Source organism: Dipteris shenzhenensis, chromosome 11, assembly GCF_047967505.1.
Source record: "Dipteris shenzhenensis isolate YYH24624 ecotype China chromosome 11, Dip_SZ_1.0, whole genome shotgun sequence".
NCBI classification, from domain to species: domain Eukaryota; kingdom Viridiplantae; phylum Streptophyta; class Polypodiopsida; order Gleicheniales; family Dipteridaceae; genus Dipteris; species Dipteris shenzhenensis.
Window position 1 is genome coordinate 15,608,360 of NC_141606.1, and position 18,635 is coordinate 15,626,994.

Here is an 18,635-nt window from a genome sequence, read left to right on the forward strand (position 1 = left end):
AGGGAGGAGTATTGGAAGTTCAAAGAGTTAGAAGAGTAGCATGTGGCAAAATTGCTTGCTCAAGTGGGAGTTTCAAACGAATGCATGCCCCCAGTAACTAAATGGCTGGAGGAAATGAAGATTGAATTCTTCTTGCAACCCTAGAGGCTAGCAACAGACAACACAGACATGCAAATTGAGAATAAAATCCTCAAGGAGAGTATCAAAGCACTGGAGGGGGTAGAACAATCATTTAAGGAAATGATTGAGGAAGTTGATGGTAGTTTCATGTCATCAACTGAGATTGATGAGGTGAAAATCCAATTAATTGAGACCTCACAAAGTCTTTGGGCCAATTTGAAGAATAGGCTATTGGTAATTGTAAAGAGACCCTATCATGGCCCAACAGATGGAGAAGATGGAAGCCCAACTGAACAAAGCCCCTAGCCATGAACAATTTGATTTGTTTACTGAGTCCAAAACAGATTCTTTCAACTCTAATGTTCAGATTTTGGTTGAGGTAGTAGGAGCAGCTACAAAAGACAATACTAAAGAAGATGTGGTACTTGATGAGTCTACAAAGCCTATCACTACGACTGATGCTATAGATAAAATGGAGGATTTTCCTTCATTTTAAAGCTAATCCTAAATTATGGAAAATGTATTTCCTTGTGAAGACACACTGGTTCTATTTTAGTGGGGGTTGCAGTTAATCCTAAAGTAAGAAAAAAGTATTTTCTTGCAAACACCATGCTGGTTCTTGGAACTATTTTAGTGCTTCTTGTAGGTTATCCTAATACCAAGGAGAATGTATTTCCATGTGCAACCACTGCACTAGTTCTATTTTAGTGTAGGTTGCAGTTAATACTAAACCAAGGAAAATGTATTTCCTTGCAACCACCACATTGGTTCTTAGAGCTATTTTAGTGCTGCTTGCAATTAATCCTAAAACAAAGAAAACTATATTTCCTTGTACCAATAGTAGTGAGACTGCAATAATAGTATTATTTATATTAAACTTAAAACTTAAAAGAGATTACACGTGGTGAGTACAACAACTCAGCCATTGCCGAGGGAAATTTTAAACAAAGAGATTACATCCAAAGACAATTTATAACAACTTAGCAATTATTGAGAGCCTCATCGAGCAAAAATTGAACAAAACAGATTACATCTACATCCAAAGAAAGCTTATAAAAAGTAACTCAGTAATTGCTAAAAGCCTCATGGAGAAAAAATTGAACAAAAGAGATTACATGTATTAAAACTCAGTAATTGTTGAGAGCCTTAGAGACTAAAAGATTACATCCAATGATGATAACCACCACTCAACCATTGCTCAACGGGGTTATGAGCCTCATTGAGCAAAGTTACGACGAGGATATTTGTTCTACCTAGCATTGCTGATTTCTAATAGCCCACCATAGATTATTGATAGCTTGGAGGAGGGAGCATGGAGCAAGTAGCAGAGTAGGAGCATATGAGTGCTAAAGGGAGAGTGGAGCAAAGTAGCATAGTAGGGGCAGATGAGAGCAATGTAGCCAAACCATGTTTGGGGCCATGGCATATACTCTAATACTAATGAATCACCTTAAATTAATCAAAATGCAAGCCATCATGGCGACTAGAGTCTGGTGGTGCTATTTAAATAATAATGATCCATCTTAATAAGCCACCCTAAATTAATCAAAATCTGAGCCACCATGGTGACTAGAAAAATAAAGCTTTAATGCAAAGTGGTGCAACAAGTTCCTGGGGAAGGAACATATAGGAGAAGAATACGAAGGTATTGCCTAAGTGGGTCCACAATGAGTCTGAGTATTGGTGTGCTAAGAAACAAACTGCAGATATGAGCCAAGTGACAAAAGATACCAAGACCAAAGAAGGATAGCCACCCAAGCCCTAAGCAAAGGAATAACAAAGGAAGAAATGCTAAAGGTAAGGGTCCTATCAATTTTTTTTGCTATGGTGAGAATCATACCCAGGCTGAATGCAAATTGTGGTAGGAGTATCTTAAAATTCTCAAAGACTCTCTTCAAAGATGGGAAGTGGACCCTGGCTATCAAGCACAGATGCCCTTGACCTAGTCAAACCAATGGCCAAAGGGTACAATCATCACCCTAGAAGAAGATCCACTATCAAATGGAATCTGGAATGGAAATCACAGGAAATTTTGGCATCCACATTGCCCCGAGAATTAAAGGAAATTTTGACTATTACTACTAGTAGTTCACTAGTGCAAGCATTAAACCCGATGAAGCTTCCACTAGTAGAGAGCAAGATTGCCTTGTACTAAAAAGTACCTGACACCTGAAGTGGCTAAGGCATGGGAAATTTTCTTGTGACATGAAAGTTAGTCTAATCATCACTAAGTTACTAAAAATTTCCCTATACTACCATAAATTCTTTTTGTAGAAATTCCAAGCAAAAGATAAATCAACCAAGGATGTTGATTCCTTTGTGACCATCCCAATCATTGGTACCCCAATAGTAGATTACCAATAGTACTAGTAATCTTATGAAAATTATGAAGCCTACGATGTCATTATGGATGGAGGATCGAGAGTGAATATCATTTTAGAGGCTGTTGCCAACTGACTCAAGTTCAAGACTTTGAAGCCATCACCATTCAGAGTTTAGATGGCATATCAACAACTAGTGGAGCCAAAAGGTAGGCTTCAGAACATTGTTAAGACTATTGGTGGAATTCATTACATAGTAAGCCTATTAGTCATTCCTATGGAAGAAAATAGGTACCCAAGCTTGTTGGTTCAACCTTGGCTTAAAAGCATGAAGATAATGCACGATTGAGATTCTAATTTGATGATTATAAAAATGGGTGATGGTGAGATTCAAATTCCCACTAATCCAAGTAGAATACCAAGCTGTTGTTATCCAACAGACTTGGAAGTACCAGATCTAGGGAAAAAATTCAAGACCCATTCATACCTTGGAGCTGTCAACCATTGGGAGCCTATTTTTCAGAAGTTTAGTATATCCTTGTAGTCTTATGGGCAGACTTATTTTCAAAAAGATTTTTGGAAGTATCAAAATTGGACTAATTTATATTTTCACAAAAGCAATTTAGAATACTATTGAAAGAATGCAAAAATACAACAAAGTAACATTTTTGGATTTCTAAGCTACTAACAAAGACACCCAAAATTTGAGGATTCTTATCCTTTTCTCATTATAAGTATTAAGTATGCATGCTTGCACCCACACCAAGATGTGGTACTCTGATCTTACCACAAGGTATTGCTACTATCTTCCGGATATCTCTAGATCACTGAGATTGAATGCTCCACCTAGAGCATATGTAGACTATCTATCCAAAGACCTTAGCACCTTGCTACCCTAAAAGGCAGCCAAGGCTCTGGCCCTTTGTGAGCTAAGTTTGCTATCTGCAACACTTGCCCCTGCTTTGCCTCTTGGATTAAAGGTGGGGCTGGTGGGGTTTTGACATTTTGCGAGTAAGTTTTCTATGAGTTTTGCAAGTATTTAATGAATGTTATTTATAGCTCATGGCATGCCATAACTTCCTTGTGCTCTAATCATAAGCTTCATAATTAAAAACTTTCATAACAAATTTAGTGCATTTTAATCATGGTCATATTATGAGTTTTAAGGAGTGATAGACCAAAAGCATCACTACTAAATACAAGTTTATAATGCTTAATCATAGGAACTTCAAAGACCTTATTAGATTTATTTCAAGTTGTTGGGATCATTTTTCTGCAACCATACATATGATACTTCTTCAAAAAAAAAATCATGCCAATCCAAATGAAGCCCTACAATATCTTGTACTTTAAATAGAGTCAAAAACCCTTTAATAAGGCCATATTCAAAAATTGCTTACAAAATCTTGGCTAAGCAAGGAGTTTCCATGGAGCTACAGTAATCCAAAAGAGTCTCTCAGAACGAGAATGTCAAATGATTGGATAGTGTCTTGGATGGCTAAGAATCTAAAACAAATCAGTCACTGCAAGTCGTGGCTTGTGAATGCACATGTTTGTATCCATATCAAGACCCAACACAACCACATAATAGAAGTACATGTGCTTGCATGGTGTAAATTTTCCCTTGTTAGCTCTTTTTGTGAACTCTTGACATGAACAATGTGGGTTGTTAGAGATATGCACCTGATACTACTCACCCTCTAGGTTTGTGTCCAAGCTTTTAACATGAAAGATTATATATCTTTCTGGTATTTTTATCTCCTCTCGTAACAAAACTACCTTAAGATCCAAAGCTTGCTTAATCCTATCATTTGCTGCCTTGGATACTGATCTTCAACACCTTGTTTTGCCAATTGAATTCCCTCCTTCTTGTTCATCACCAAGTGTATAGCTGGGTTGGCTCACTAACACCTCAATGGATGCATCGCTTTGTGTGCAATCCAACTCTAGCATGTGGCCACCTTTGTTAAGATTGTCAACCTCAACTTGACTCAAAGTAGTGCCATGTGCAACACACTAATGCCCAAAAGGCAAAGATGGTGGGTTGAGAATAGCTTTGTTTAAGTGCCATGTGTGACTGATGTCATCAGGACAAAACCACATAAATTGCATGCTTTGGCCTGCACTATGTTCCCTTTTAGCAAAAAAGCTTGCAAACTTTCCATACTTGGTCCCATACCTATGTGTCTTCCTTTTACATAGGATGCATACCTTGTACTTTGAATTATGGTAGTCACCATGTCCCCAACCCAAGCATCATACAAAGAAATTTGTGATTGATATGATTTTGATGCCAACCAACTGGCATGTTTTGATTCTAAAAGATTCATAGTTGGCAAAACTGCAAGTTGCTCATCACCAGCCGCCTAAATAAAGCCACACTCATCAATAAAGCAATCCACAATTTTACTAGATGTGCCAAAATAAACTCCATTTAACAAATTCAACAAATTTACAAGGCACAGACAATGTTAGAGACACTCACAGAGTTCATGTATCTCCCCCAGTGAGAGTAGCATACATGCCACCATGTCAACCAACAGTCCAATGATTGGATTTGGTCAGAATGTGCTGCAACTAATCTCCAAACTGATTTAATCTTATTGTAGCATCATTATTGTCCTCTACATTTCTCCATTCTTTGCAAAGTTCTAGATGTCTATGCGATGATTCTTGGTAATGCATTGATTGGTATGCTTTGTCAAACTATCTTTGAAGTGGAACAAACATGTTCTCTCCTTTCCTGGTAGTGGAATTTCCTCTCCCTTTCCATATATGGCTCTCACATCATGCCAATTTGTAGCTGCTTCATCTACCATGAACCCATGGAAGTCCACACCCTCAAGTCCATGTGTTTTCATCACATGGTTTAGCATTTCCCAAAAAAATGTCTGAGCCATTGTGTCCACCTTCATCTCACATACTGCAATGCTCTGCAAGCTTTGAACACTAGAAGACATATAGCTTTTGTTATTTTTTTGTAGTCGTGCATCAAATCTGATTACTAGAAATTTCCACGGGAAAAATTGGAACATACCTTGGATCAAAGACATGACCTGCCATTGTAGTCCAATCACGCACCCTTTTGACATGGTCAAAGCAAACCCATGCATGTTGCAAGTCACCACCACTCTGAATGTGTTTCACTAAGTCTGCCCTAGATGCAAGTCCAATTGTTGACATCTTTAAAATGTAGCATCTCTCTTCTGAGCAGACAATTAGTTGTCCCGAAGAAAGGGAACCTTGAAAATAGTCATACTAGCATATTCCTTGCAGCCTCAAAATGGAGTCTAGTGAGTCAAGTCTTTCATTGTTTGAAGCTCTAGATTCTTTAATCTATCTCCTTAGTCTACATGTTAAAAATACATATTGAAATGTGAATGCTCACAAGAAGAAAATTCATGAAAGAATGAAATAAAAGTTATGAGATCTACCTTCTTTGGTGTGTTAATGGCTTTAAAGCATCAAGCATGGAATTAAATTTTTTTCGTTGTCAGAAGCTCCAAGCCTGCATTGTCCTTTTTAAGAAGATAAGACATGATGATATCCTTAGCCACATCCTTCTCAATTTTTTTTTGAGCAGCTCTCAGCGACTTTAGCACACATTCATCCACAACGTTTCTGACATTGGTAATAGCATCTTCAGATACTCCCTCTAACACTGCATGAGTGTGCTCCCCAAGATGTATCACCATCCGTGTGTATCGAATGTATGAAGGAATAATGTGATATATTTTGCATGGAAAATGATGCAAACAAAAAGGTTGTTGTGAGCAATGGAAGCATGAGAATCCACCATGTGTCTTATCCATTATGCCCAAAGGACAATGTTTGGAAAGACGTCCTTTCCATTGTGTAGTGTTTGCAATGCCTCTAAGCACAAGGTACCCACAACTTGTATTCTTACAAACAAATGACCCAGCACAAATCGACACTCTCATGTCTCCCTTGAAACTAGCAATTATCATTGTTGAATATCTAACCCAAGGATGCCCACACTGCTCCATTCCTTTCATCGAGTTTATTCTCATCCACACTTAGCACAAATAAATGATCACCATCGTATTTTGTAGGCAACTCAGTGATGCTTTCTTGCTTTCCTACCTTTTCAAATAATCTTCTCAGTTTGCTATTTCTTGGCAACGCAAGAATCAAGTCTTGAACACAATGCACTGGTTTGGCACAACCTTGTTACTTTTGGTGACACAGTCTCCAACATTACCAAAGGAACCCTTCGAGTATAGTATTTGTACATCCCATGCATTAGTTTCTATATTTTGTACTTCAACAATAATGTGCCTCCCTATTGTAGGTTGTATTACATAAATGAATCCATCCAAAACATACTTTTTCGCACAAGGTATGAGCACTGGAGCATTCGTGCATTCTTGAATTATATGATAACTTAGATGGATTGCTTCATGTCTAAGTGAAAACAAATCACAAACACAATCCTCTGGAATCTCTGTCACACTAGTGTTAGGACACTCCTAGATCAACTCTTTGTAAGATATTGACAATGTATCCATGTATAACAGAGTCGATTAAGTGAAATGAGCAATGTTGGGAGATAATAATCTATTGCAAATTAACTTGAAGCCAAGGCAACAATAGTCGAGAAGTAGCCCTCTTATTCCACGGGTCAGTTGTGGAGCAGGTATAGAGACAAAATGATGCACCTGTGATGGACAACAGAAACCGAAAGGGGACAGAATGCAAGGTAGAAGGATGATGGAAGTGGAGGAGTAGGAGAGGAAGAATACTGAAAAGGCTGAGGTTCAGGATTCCGAATCTCCAACAATTCAAATGTGAAGTTATGACAAGGCCTCATACATTGCTCTTGAGTAGGCCATTGATTCCACAAGTATGTCCCCCCACCTCCCAAGTAAATAAATGGAGATTTATTTACGTTTGCTCTCCATAAGGCCATTGGTTTGAGAGGATATGAATCGAGAATTGAGAGGATAGTGTGAGATATATTTGAGGAGATACGGGTCATTTAAAATCGCCTCTAGCTTTAATGGGAAGAAGCATGCATGCTCACGGGTTCAAGCATGGGGCCAAGGAAAGAGGGGGCCATAGTGGCAGATAGCCGAGGTGATGGAGCCGTTTACTTGGGACGGGGCCTTGTACGTGGTCACTTGGGACGCTTATCGAGAATTGTCATTTAAGAATTGTCGTTGGCTAGTTCCACCTTCAAGGCTAGAACTAGGAGGCATGGGTGGCCCTTGTTATATTCTTTGCAATCAGCGGTTGGAACGAATCAGGACAGCTGCACTGACCAAATTTGTACACACCAAAACGCCCACAGACGAGAGGGAGTAAGCAACCACTAGTTAGGGCATACTCCAACGAGGCCATGCAAAGTGAAGCATTGCCAATCAAAGTGAGCTCAAAAACAACCAACAAGGCTCAGTCCAGTGGAGTTCAGAACAGCAAAGCTTGGATGGAGCAACGCCGCTCCAGTAAGGCTCAGGAGTGTTGACATCGAAGACAAGTCGCAGATCCAATTGTTGCAGAGAAAGATAATACGAACCAGACGACGGATTGCTTGGTGAGACACTGCTTACAACCTTCATGCAAGAAGGCTGTCTATTGGCTGCATTGAGCAAGACTAGGTTTCCTACGTCTTGCATTTTCAGCAACTTACCGCCAAGTCCTGAAGTGTTGGTCGACGACCCATTCCCGCGAGTGAGGGCAGCATTCCCATCTTAGCATTTCACGACTTCGGGTGGCATACTTCGGTTGGCGTGGAAAACAGTTCATACAAGAATAAAACCTGTTGAAACTGCCACACCAAATTCTGTTGGACGCTATGATTTGAAGCTTTGTTTCGATTGCGAGAAATGTGAATGTAATGCGAGTGGCGAATGTTGTGACCCAAGAGATCGGATTGTTGGTGCGAGCGATCGGATTCAAAGCTGAAATTACTATTTGATGAGAAAATTCGTTGTGTGGATGTTGGATGATTGCAGCTTGGGATGATCACGACTATATCCGCCAGCGATTGTGATCACGAGATATGCTCTCATAGACATGAAGGATGGCCAGGACCAAGGATTCAGCCTCGAGCTTAGCAGTGCTGGAATTCAAGCCTCAACGCTTCAAGCATGGCGTCGTCAAGACTTGCAAGCACCCCCTCGCCTTCATGCCCCTCCCCTTCGTCCCCCGCAACTGCATCGCCCAGAGCTTCGCCCTCATGGAAGCTTCAGCGTTGCTCCGGGCTACCGCCATGCTCCCACTTCTCTCTATTCAAAGCTATGACTAACATTCTTGCGCACCAGAATCGTCTCGTCCCTTCGATTTTTTGATTTGATTTGCGACTAAAATGTGATTGCGAGCTCCATTCTTGTCAAGAATTTCAAGCTCTGGCAGCAGCAATGCACGAAAGCTGATTGATCGTCTCCTTCCTTTGAGTTTGATTTTGATTTGCGACCGAGTAGACTCGATATTTGTCAGAAATTCAAGCTTTTGGCGGCATTGATCTTGGATTGATCGTTCCTTCGATTTTGATTTGATTTGCATTTGCGAGCTCCATTTTGGTCAGAATTTCAAGCTTTGGCAGCAGTTCCAATCGTCTTCCTAGCTCCCAGCTCCTTGATCTCTCCACAAACAACCATTCAACTGCACGGACTCTCGCTAGCAGCAGGCCCTCCCGAAGCACAAACTCAAGCAAGAGACGAGGAAGAAATCGGAGCTCCATTCGAACCATCGAGCTGCAGCTCGTTACCACCAATTGAAGCTGCCACACCAACACGTTCATCGCCAACTTCTCATCCCCCAAATTGTGTTGATTCTGGTGGACGTTCAGAGCTCCGTCGCCAACTTCATCGACAACTACTCTGGTTTGCTTGATTAATTGTCTAACATGCAACAGCTCCGGATTAGTTGTCTAACATGGAACGGCTATGGATTAATCGTCTGACAATGCACATATTACTATCGACAACTGCATGGCCCCGTTTACCTGTAGAGTTTTTTCAGCTCTGTAGTTGCGTTTACATTACCCCGATTACTTGTAGAGCCTCTGCATGACCCGTCTACCAGTTTCTTCTGCACGACCCTGCTTCTTCGTCTCGCCGAGGCCAGAGCGCCCTTCGTTCTTCTGCAAGGAAGCATTCATAATGGACCTCTCGCTTCATCTCTAAGCTTCCACCATGAATTCCAGTCTTCCCTGCGCCATGGACACACATTCACTCAAAATGTGTTGGTTCGTCTGTGTTATTCTTCTCATGATCGCAGGAACTCTCACTCAGTCTCGTCGCTTTGGCCGTCTTTGCTACTAGCCCTATACTTCTGTGTTATTCTTCTCATGATCGCAGGAGCTCTCACTCACTCTCTCGTCGCTTTGGCCGTCTTTGCTACTAGCCCTATACTTGTGGAACGTTTTGAGAAGATCATCATCGACTGCTTTCGCGCACTCCATCGGCTCATGAGACAGGTTTCAGCTGCCCCCTAGCTGTTGTCTTTGTCGTGCAAACGTAAAGGTACCTACTGTAACAAAAGGCAAGTTTGATGGCACGGCCGGCGTGCCATCAAAATGGGTTTATTTGCTCCTCTTGTGGAAGATCCAAACGTGCTGGGGGATGGTGAATACAAAGGGTGAGCTAGCGGAGAAGAGATATCGAGCCACCGCAACCACACCATTTGATGGGCATCGCTGCCCTCCTCCCCCCACCTCGCTTGATACTCTATCACATACACATTCCCCGCTCTGTGTGGAAAGGCTATGAAATCGGACTTTATTCCTGGAAGGCTCTAGATACACATACGCCCTCGTCGGGAGCCTTCCTCCAAACAGACCCTGCTCTGGATAGATACACTAGATAATCCACCTCCATGAGTGATGTCTTTGTTCTTGCACCTTCATGAGCATGAACTCCATGAGCAAGTTTGATAGCACCCCGGCGTGCCATCAAAGTTTGTGTATTTGTTCCTACCTTTCATCCATCGAATTCTCTGCTTTGGAGGAAGAATTTTCTACTTGTGTTTCCTCCCAAGGCTTGTTCCTCCTTATGCAATCTCTCTTGCCCTATAGATGGTTCCTGTCCAAGTCAAATCCTTAAATCTAATTTGGAAAATGAAACTGCAGAGAATACTTGCATATGCTTCCATATTTTGTAAATATAAAGAACAAAAAGAGGCCACTTGATGGCTCGCTAGCGTGCCATCAAACTTGCATTGTTTGTACTAGCTTTCAAGGTACTTGTAGGGAAGCTAAAGAAGCTAGGTTAATGATGAAATGATGAACATGAAAGGATTATATTTGAAGATTAAAAACCCAGACATGAAAGGGGAATTTGTGGGCTGATTTTGTACATAGAACTACTTGCATATGCTTCCAGATTTTGTACATAGAAAGGACAAAAAGAGGCCACTTGATGGCTCGTTGACGTGCCATCAAAATTGCATTATTTGAACTAGCTTTCAAGGTACTTGTAGGGAAACTTAACATGAAAGGATGATTTTTGTAGATTGAACACCAAGACATGTGAAAGGGGAATTTGTGGGCCATCAAACTACTTTTGTGGGATGATTTTGCTCTTGCTTTCAAGCTACTTCTCAAGTCAATTGATGATTGTCATGATGCTTTTGTGGACCAATTAGTAGTATGAATTAAAGTTTGAGAGTGCTTCTCCACACAAATTATTAAAAGAATTAGAGAAATTTGAAGTAAGCTTGTTTGGTTTTTATTTGATTAAGAATTGGAAGATATAGTTCCTCATAAATTGTAATATTATCTACAAGCTGAAAGATTACCATTACTAACTGTTGCTATAGTGAATGGTGATGACAAGGTCGCAGTGTAAGCAATCTATTAGTATTGAAGGGGCATCAAGTTCGGTTTAGCAAAGTGATCTTTTGATGTATAGTATGGACTTTTCCTTGAATGGTTATGATCAAATGAAGGGAGACATAGACACTAGTCATCCACCTGTGGATGAGGTATGTTGTAAAGCTTTTCTTTGTGGATTATTTGATTCAAATTTGGTTTGGCGACATAGACACTATTCATCCTCCTGTGGATGAGGTGTGTGATATTTGCTTTGGGGATTGTTTCTTTCAATATTAGTTTGGAAGGAACCTAAATACAAATAATATTTATAGGATGATGATGATATGCAAGATGATGAATATTTTGAAAAAGAGGAGGAGTTAACAGAGGCTGTACGTGATGACATTTTCGAAGGGAAGGATGAGGAAGAGACACCAAATGAAAAAAAAACAAGGCAGATGATGAAGAATTTCAAATTCCACATAATTTCCAAGTTGAGCTGCTTGTTGCTGAGACTATGAATAGGCTGAAGGTAAAGAAGGGCACTCCACCACCTCTTATTCCTTTATGTAGAATACACCAAGTGTTCGGCAAGTTGGTTAGCAGCAGCAGCGAAGCAGATTGAAGACCTTATTTCGAGATGAGGGATACTTAGAGGAGAAAGGCTCCTTTGTCCTTTCTTTTGTTGGGTCAAAGGGAGTCCCCATTCCTATTTCAGATGAGATTACATAGACATGGGATCCAGCTCATACAGATGATGAGTTCGAAAGAGAGAGAAGTAACAAGACTACTACTATAGAGTTCGAGAGAGGAGATCATATACAAGAAATATACAAGACTACTATAGGCTTTGTAGACTCTCTTATAATACCATTCCACTCCTTACTATGCCTTTGTCGATTGAGATCATATTACATGGGTATTAATGAGGGGCTTTTACAATGGGCTTTATGAGGTACTCAACAGTGCAAATTGGACTCTTAATTATACCATCGCACTCCTTAATGCCTTTGTAGACTCTCACCAGAGTCACCACCACCCAGTATTTATACTGTAGACGCTTTGCCACCTTACACCTCCTGCTGCTCCTGCTCCTGCTCCTCCTCCTGCTTCTGCTGCTGCCAGCCTTTTATAGATTTCTTCGCCTCAACTCATCATCATCACCCTTCCATGCTCCCCCTGCTGAGCTTCTCTCAACCCATCTCCTTTTCTCCATTCCCCATCTCCACACACCATCTTGGGATTGCTGACCGCTTGCATCAAGCGCTTCTCTCTCTCTCTCTCTCTCTCTCCTTCCTTCCTTCCTTCGTTTCTTCCTTGTAGCTCAATTGATGCACGGTTGCAAAAGCACGTTTGCTTCCTCTCCATCTCTCTCCCTCGTTTTCCTTCAAGCAATTTTTCAGTGCCTTTGTAGCACATAATCCTTTCAAGCAATTTTGTGGGCTCTCTCTCTCTCTCTCTCTCTCTCTCTCTCTCTCTCTCTATCTCTCTCTCTCAATTTTCATTTTCTACCTTTAGATAAGGGTGGCATGGGAGAGGGACCGGGGATGGTTCATTGGTATCCATTGACACATTTTATGCTTGCTAAAATCCTATTTCCAGTAAGCTTTTGAGAATGATATTTTAAGATGTAGTTTCAACCATTCTTAAGTGGATTTTTCTTTCGTTAAACACTCCATGCTATGCATAATTTCTCTTGTTACCGAATGAAATTTTTTATTGTTCATTATGTAGAGTGATGTTGAGAATGAAATGCAAGCTAAGAGAGAAAAAGAAATGCCTGAAAATAGTAAGAGAAAGAGGGGTTTGGCTTTTGCAGAGGTCAAAGTCAGAAAGAAGTTTTCAAACAAGATGAGTAAGTATCTCGGAATAGTTGATCCCCTGAATGGAAATAAGTGGTTTGAGATGGTGACCAACAAAACAATAAAGGAAAAGGGGTTCAAGATAAACTTGGAAAAATTAACCCATTTGCACATTGCAGAGCTAAATAATGACTTGAAATGCAAGATTTTGGGATACTATATCAGTAGCAAAGAAGTGCGAGATCAACATGGAGTCCCTCCAGGTGAAATTCCATTGCTTTATAATAGAGTTCCATGCTAGTACATGATCTTTAATTTTTTAAGTGTTGAAATAATACTTGAACAAATAGGAGACAAGGAGTTTCGTGTTTGGGTTGGGAAACAGGTCTTTTATTAGACACTGATGGAGGGAACCAACACCTTGAAGTAGCAACTCATTATTGATGAAGGTAACAATATACAATCTCTTGGGAATTCTTTTGTTTGCAAGTGCAATAGACATGGTTGATACTAATTTATTTTGGTGCCAATTCTTAAATAGGTTTTGAGTTGCCTATGACACCAACAATTGCATGTTATGTCTATCCTTTGCGCGTTCTCTATCGTAAAGAACTTTTTGAAGCATTATTGCACAAAGCAGACCTACTTTGAGTGGTAAAATGCATGAAGAGATTGGCTTTACTTCAAAGAGGCTCCTATGGAGGTAGCTATTCTCTTTATTTGTAATGTAGCTTTCATGTTTATTTTGTGCTTCTTGCATTTATTCCAAGTTTTTCTTTGCAGACTTTTATTTCATTTGTTTGTTGCGGGCAAAATAATAGCCATGCCAGCTAAGTGTGATATGTGGAATCAAATCACCATGTCAAAGGATCTTACAATGTACTCTGGCCATGAAAATTGGGAAAAAAGGGGAGGCTTATTGGAAAGATGGGTGTACTTGGGTACATAGATTCAAACTATGGAGGGCATGTGGATAGCAAGAGATCCACTTCTAGTTATGTGTTCACCTTTGTAGGTGGTGTAGTGTCGTGGATGTCTCACGCACAGAAGTCCATTGCTTTATCATATATCCATTGGTCACGTGACATGATTGTCACCAATTGTCAAAAAATAATGGCAAATTGAGAGCAGTTTATCTAGCTCCTCTTCTAGTTATTTGGCATAATTGGGGCTCATTCTGTACCTTTACTGGATCACTGGAGTTGCATTCTTCTTCAAGTTGATCCTATGTTGGTGGCAAAATGTAGGATCTACCTCTTTGATATTTGTATAATGCCATGCAAACACATATTTAAATTTGATCAGTAATTGTCTGAGGGGTTCTTTGAATGGCTCTTGAAGGCCAAGTATGTTGCCACCACAGAGGGTTGCAAGGAGGCTATATGGCTTGATCAGCTTTAGTGGGAGATTTGGGGATTCATACAAATGTACAAACATTGCATTGTGATTCCATGAGATTCAACTAGCACAGAATCCAATCATTCATGCAAAGACCAAATAGATTGAAGTCAGGTACCATCTCATCAGGGACGTACTTGAGGACAAGCACATAGAACTTGTCAAGGTTCATATATATGATAACCCTGCAGATATGCTGACAAAGAGTCTACCTAGTTCATGGTTTGAGTATTGTTGTGTATTGTTTGGAATTGTCTAGTATGTCCACTGGTTGTTCTCCCTTAAAGGATCATTGGCCTTTAAGTGGGAGGTTGTGGGGGTTCGGTGAAATTCCTCTTGGATTTTACAAAAACAATACTTACATCATGGAACCACATATTCAACCTATCAAAATCTAATAAAAGGATGCATAATCCCAAGATCTAAGCCTATAGATAAATTTTGATTCATTTCCTTGTTTATCACTTTCTAAATTAAATTTAAAGCCATTTTATGCAGTTGGACAGTTTTGGGCACTGTAGTCATCAGTTTTGTCAAATCCAAGAGAAAATTTACCACCACGACACAGAAGGAAAATTTCTCCAAGATGTCTAAAGGAATCTAGAAATCTTGAAACCTACCATGGTGCAAATTTGGGCATTTTGAGGCTGTCTAGATGCCCAAATTTGTGAGGTGGCATGTTTTAGGGTTTTTGGGCTCCTTTTGACATCTAGACAATTTTGCCTTCTGCGGCACAGTGAAATTCCACCTGGATTTGATAGAAATGAAAGTGCCAAATAGATAATTACATTATTTACCCTTTAAAGATTGAAACTGAAAGCACGATGCATCATAAACATGTAAAAGATGCTTGATAATGCGATAATGTACAAAATCAAAATATATTTTATTAAAAGAGTTTGCCTTATAGGCATCTGATACAAAGTTGATGTTGAGAGTTATGGTGCCATGAGCACATGTAGAGCAAAGGTATGAGCAAAGGGAAAGTTGCCACATGGCATGGAGGAGATATCCCACATGTGAGCAAGCAAAATGGATGTAAGTACCCTCACCTATAAAAGGGAGGTTCATTTGAAGTAAAATCAATCAAGCACTTTGCACTATCTCAAGATTCTCTTTATGAGTCCAAGCTAATCTATCTTGGAACCTAATTGACTTGAGATACATGTCATGAGCACTCTCTTCATCATGTTTCCACATAGGTTCCATCCACCTTAGAGTGCTCCATAGATCCTGAGGCACGCATGTTTTGTCATGGTATCAGAGCTTAGGTCTAGTCTCCTAGATTAGTTGTAGGTTGCCTTAGGAGCACGTGTTTTGTTATAGGTTAGTTTTAGTTTTAGATTGAGAACAAATTTCCATCCCTTGAGAGAGAAATTTTCCGTCCATCCATTTCATGAGATTCATTGTGAGCTTGAGTGTTCATTGAGAGCTTTGAGATTTTGTGAGAATCCTTTGTGAGAGAGAGTGTATTCATTTTGGGAGAAATATAGGGAGAGATTTCTGAGAGGAAATTCCCTCTTTGAGAGAACCTTAGAGTCAAGCATTCTCTCCAACAGCCGACCTTCTGCTTCATCAACAAGCACTCAACAAAGGCGCATCTCCAACTAAGGCTTCTCTTCAATAGCCGCTCCAAGCCTCTCCATCGTGCCAAGCCTCGCCAAGTACTGCAGTAGTCGACCCACACTACAAGCAAGCCCAAGATGCCAAGATGCCTCGAGCGACTACCATAGTCTAGATTTTCAACCTTGGTCTTCAACGACGACCCTGCTACTACGACGGCCTAAATCTAGTCACGACGGGCTCTATAACGCTCAACAGCTGCCCATCTCTGCTATGCGCTCTGCTAGCCCTGAGCCCACCTCCAACAGCCTTCGCTTGGAACCTCGTCAGACAGTTGGCTCCTGCAACACCAAGGCGGACAGGTTCCCATCTACAAAACAGCCGAAAGCTTCAAAGAAAGCTCCCAGTGACTTCTAAATCTCACAGGCTGCACATAGCGGAACGACGCCAGGCTTCTTTCGACACCCAGTGTGGATGTGATGAGTTTTTGAGAGTGTTTCTTCTTAGCTACAATCTTCGACTGAATCAACAAAACGAGCTCCTGCTTCCAACGCCATCGACCTCTCCAAGCTTAACCGAGATGGCTAACGACCAGCTGCTCCAGCGCTCACAGCCACAGACTGGCTACTTAATGCCAACGGGTTCTCGTCTCCACGGCTGGCTCCAGAACCCAAAGCTTCTACACAACCACCAGCATCCTCGTCGTCCAGCAGCTCCACAGAGCCATAGCTTTTGTGCTCCCTCGACACCTACGGCTAGCTGCAGACCAGAAAGATCCACAGAGCTCCAAAGCTCGACCAGCAGTACTAGCAAAGGGCCTACCTACCCGTGACTCTGCAACAAGCTCCAACGCTCAGCTTCAAGGGCAGCTCCTTCCAACAACCACGGATTTTAGGTAGTAGCAGAGATCGTGCGCCATCATCTCCTTTGCGAGCCGTCGTCGCTGCAATTCTCTGCATCTCTAAAGTTTTTCTTGCTAAGGTTCCACTGAATGACACGTGTCAGATAATAACTAACCAGGATTAGTTAGATGCACCCTTGGTTGAGTTTGAAATCACTATGGTTAAGTTAACCTTGGTTAAAGTTTATGGTTAGGTTCAATTGGACCATGGTAAAATTAATGTAACCATGGGTTCACCTACTTGGGTCAAAAGATTGCCACATAAGCATGCACAGTCAGCAGTGCCTTCCAAGCACAGAGTCCCTTTGTAAGCACAGTATGGAATTCAGCATGTGAATCCCTGTGCCACATCATCAAAGGCCCTCTTCTTCATAGAACCTTCGACAAGCCGTAACTCTCAATCCAAGAAGAATTTGGACACGCTCCAAAAAGGAAAAGTGATCGTCTTTTCAAGCTCTATGCACCTGTCATGTCAGAATCATTGTATGCAATTAGACACTGCCAATATTGAAAGAATTCAATTGGTAAGACCTTTGCAACAAATGGAAAAGCAAAGCATGAATGCACACATTATTGTCATAAGCATGCCAAAAGCACAAGTGTATGAGATGACCATAGCCCGAAGCATGGCATCCACACAAAGCATCAAGGCACATGGAATACCAAGTTCATAAGATGTAAATGATAATACATCAACATAATGATTTGGGAGGAAGTAGCATTGTGGTTGTTATTTCAACCAGCATAGTGGTTTAGTGATAGAAACAACTAGTATTCTAGTGTGTATTTAACCACTAGTTTCTCTCTCTCTCTCTCTCTCTCTCTCCCCCCCCAACCCCACAAATTTCAAAAGATACAAAATATGATTTGGAAGGAAAAAAATAATAATGGAAGTGTAATATGTACAATGTGCTCGTCATGTTGCTTGTGTCCCCTCCACAAGCTACGAATGTCCTTATTATTTGGAGAAAATCTTGTGTATTTGTACCAAACCAATGTCACTATAGAGATCACTTTCTCATTTAGTTTATCAACCTTTCTTAGATTGTGTTGATGCCCATAGACTTCTCACATTGGGAAGCATTGTTCCACTTGGTGTCTACTCACTAGAAACATGGTGGTCCTTCTAATGGATAATATATTTGATGTTGATCCAAGCCATGTGGTGTTTATTTCTTTGAAAAAGAATATAACTAAAGTTTACCTCTTTGAACTTAGTTGATTAAGCTATGCACCCCTTCCACATTGTGGAGGCCACTCTCCACATCCTATAAAAGGAACACCCATCCCCATCATTCCTTTCTCTCCCACTCCTCAAATTGTAAGCTCGAGACTGCCATGAACTAGGTGTGCTATGCGCTTTTGATCAATTGGATGTCCTAGCGGATCAATGATAGTGATGACTGACAATCCCTATTACACACTATCTTCCAATCCACACTGGCAGATAGATCAACAAATATCTTAACCCATAAAGGTTGGATTTTAAAAGTCAGTACAAGTAATCATCTCCCAAACAGTCAAATTCAACAACAAGGCATAGTAACAATGGACGACGATGCTAGACTCACAAAACTTTCTTTGAAATTTGAACACCTCATGAAACTTTCTTTTAATTAATATAGCCCCCAAATCTGCAATGAATAGGACGTAGAGTAAGACACGATAGATATTAATGGGTTAATGTATCCACTTTTCCGTCATTCCTCCCATATTTCCATCCACTCCCTCCATCACCGCCCCTATTTTCTGTC